This window comes from Malania oleifera, chromosome 6 (genome assembly GCF_029873635.1).
Source record: "Malania oleifera isolate guangnan ecotype guangnan chromosome 6, ASM2987363v1, whole genome shotgun sequence".
NCBI lineage: Eukaryota > Viridiplantae > Streptophyta > Magnoliopsida > Santalales > Ximeniaceae > Malania > Malania oleifera.
Window position 1 is genome coordinate 14,394,148 of NC_080422.1, and position 3,661 is coordinate 14,397,808.

Sequence of the window (3,661 nt, forward strand, 5' to 3'; positions counted from 1 at the left end):
ATATGAATATCTTTAGTGGGTAATACTGAATTAATTGAGATATCCACTAATTAAATCAATTAAGTTGTATAATACTAAAATCGGTGTATATCCAAGTTGTATAATACTAAAATCGGTGTATATCCAAGTTTTCAATTAAGGATTGAAGTACCAAAATATTTTTAAATACTCAATTCATCCCCCTCTTGGGATTACACCTAAATTAACAATTGGTATCAGAGCCTCGTTGCACTAGACTTAAACGTTTTTGTAAAAGATCACGATGGCTTACATCGGTGTAACCCCATTCAGTGAGGGACGATCTTATCTTAGTCCTCCAATATTTTACGGTGAAAATTTTTTGGTTTGGAAATTAAAAATGAATGTTTTTATAAAATCAATGGACTGGAAGGCTTGGCAGATAATAGTAAAAGGAATTTGTATGCCTACAAATGAAAATGATACTAGTTTAATACATGCAAATTCAAATGCCATAGATATGTTTTATCGTGCTTTAGATTCTAATATTTTTCATGAATTTATGGCATGCATATGTGTAAGAGATATTTGGAAAGAACTTGATGGGAAGTATGGAGAAACCCAAGAGAAAGAAACCACCACTCTAGAAATGTCAAGTTCAAATGATCAAGAAGTGGCAAATTGTAAACAAAATGAGTTAGTGGAGGAAGAGATACATGTATCTCAGCCTATTTCATATAATGATTCATTTATTGATTCATGTGATGATTTTTGTGATAAATCTTATGAAAAATCATGTGATGAATCCTGCGTTATATTATGTAATGAATCATGTGTTAAATCATTTGTTGATAATTCTAATAATGATTCATGCAGTGTCACTTGTGACAATATTGCTATTGATGCATGCAATAATTCAAATGATGGATATTATGACAATTCTTGTAATGAATCATGTGTGGAATCATCTGTTGATAATTCTGTTAATAATGTGTGCAATGATTCATGTGATGTTTACTGTAATAAATTTTATGTTGAATCACGTGTTGAATTGTATAATGAAAGCATGCCTTCATATGGAGATCTAGAAAAAACCTTAGTTAAAATGCATAAGCTTCTAGCTAGGATATCTAAGAAGAAAATGTGTTTGAAAAATGAAAATGAAAGGATAGCTAAACAATTAGAGGAATTAAAAGATTATCATGCTATTTTATAAAAGAAGAAAATCATGAAGATTCTGAAGATCACCTGTTTAGTTAGAAAAATAGATGAACATCCTGAAATAATTTCTAGGGTTACAAGTGAAGATAGCTCAAATAAATCCTTAGAAGTTAAAAGAAATTATATTTCCAAAAAGGGTTCGGATGTATCTCAAAAATTCCATAGATATGCCTCATTAAACAAAAAGAAAAGAAATAAGTATACTTTCCCACGAATATACAAAACTTGCTTATTTTATAAAATGAAAGGACATACCCGATATAAGTGTCCATTTAGAGGTGTCCGAGACAAAGATAAGAAAATGACATGGGTAATCAAGAAAGGTTCCAATTGAAATTACATGATCATTTAATTCTTTCTTTGCTCTTAGGACTAGTTATAGGCTAGGTGATGACTAAAAGTTTAGAAATAGTTAGTGTCTAAAAAGTCAAAAATTAGTATATGCACTTACTCTATAAAATTTTAAATACTAAGAATCTTGGTAAAGCAAACCAATATGATTTCTTATAAGTAATTTATCCAATCTAAACTTAATGAATATATATATCATAATGATCGAGTAAGATATAAAATATTGTTTAAAGCATGCTAACTTCGATTTGTTCAAAGTAAAAGGTTGAAGGCTTAATTAGCTAAAATATTAGGAACCTTATATCTTTGCAATGAGTAACATAAATTATAATATTGAAGAATAAATCCACTTCCAAATAGATTAAAGCATCGTTGTTTAGCAAATAATTCTTATTGCTTAACCCATGCTTAAATATTAAAATCTTAAGTTAAACAGATCATGTCCATTGCATAAGACTGGGCCTTAGGAAATAAATCATATACTAAGCATCATCTAATCCTAAACTCGTCCTTGGAGCCTTAAATGTCTAAATCAGTCATCACTCTAGCCACAAGCACTAATAATCATAAATTCTATATCTATCAAGTGCTTATTAAAAGACATCCTGTTATAATCAAATCAGGGGCATTCTTAAAGGGATCAGTTTATCAAGACATTTTTAATAAATATTCCCTTTGTGCTTAAAATGTAAAATTTCCTAATTTTGATTTATAATTAAGTCATTTCCTCTACAAGAAATCTTTACCATACCATGATCATATCTGGTAAAGATTCATCTATCATCGACTCATTCTTTTACTTAAAACTGAGATCATACTTGTGGGATACCATCCAATGGTGGGATAATCCGAAATAACCAAAGAGCAGTATTCAAAAATTAATATTCTCCCAAATTGCTCTTTGCCTAAGTAGTTGGATATATTCGCTTCCATGAAATATTTTGAATATTGTCCACTCATAATGAATATTCTTCTAAACTTAATAATAATTAATTGTTAAGAGTATTCGTTCAATCTCATTACACAAGCTCTTAAACCTCAAATCAAATCTATTAGAAGTGTTTTTTTGAATATGTTGAATAGCTAAGTTATTTGTAATAGTTTTCAATCTATATGAAAATGCAAATGACTAGGAAACCTATGCTTGAGATCCATAAGAAAAGAAGCGATATAGGCTTATGACCCTGAAGAAGAATTGTTTATTAATTTTTGGTACTCTAAGCCAAAGCAGGTATAGCCAAGTATAAATCATTGAAAATTTTAAAACACTCAACTAAATTGGTGAAGAATGATTAAAAAAAAAACATAAAATGATGATAAGTGCATAATTGAGGGGGAGCATCTCTCTTTCATGATTATATAAATTAGATGTTCTCATGATCTTACTTTACTTATGTCCATATGCATATGCAAGTGCAGCACCACAGCTTACCATTCATATTGTGTTAAACAATTGAATCTCTTTAATGGATAGTAAGTATATAGTATCATAAACTATTATTGGTTATACAAATTAAGGTGGTCAAAAAGGGATAACTATACTGGCTACTTGTGAGAAATGAATTAGTTTATATCTAGTATAGTTATTCTAAAGATTAGGAATAATTGTTTATACTGCTTGGTATGATTAGTGAAATTAATCATTGATAAATATAAGCATTTCATTTCATCTAAGCAAGTATTCAAACTCATTAGGGGAGCTCTATGAAAATTATTTCCTATCTTATTATGCTCACCAATATTTTATGCTTAGATGTGCATTTAACTTTCTGTGGCATGTACTCAATTATGATGATCCTATTGAATACTTTAAATGAAAAATATATTGCTTTACCACAAGTTTCTTGAGTTAACCATATGATCTTGTTTTAAATTGCATTGATATAATTAAAGTATGTATGGTTAATCTTTCTAGTTATAATTCTTTTTGGAATGTATTTAAAGCAAAAATCTAAAGCACAATTTTTTTTAGATCCAAAAGGTGAGAGATATATACTATAGCAAATTTTTTATGAGAACTAAAGGGGGAGAGAAATTTTTTTTTAAGATCAAAAGGGGGAGATATATATATATATATATATATATATATATATATATATATATATATTTTAAATTGCATAGTCTACAATGT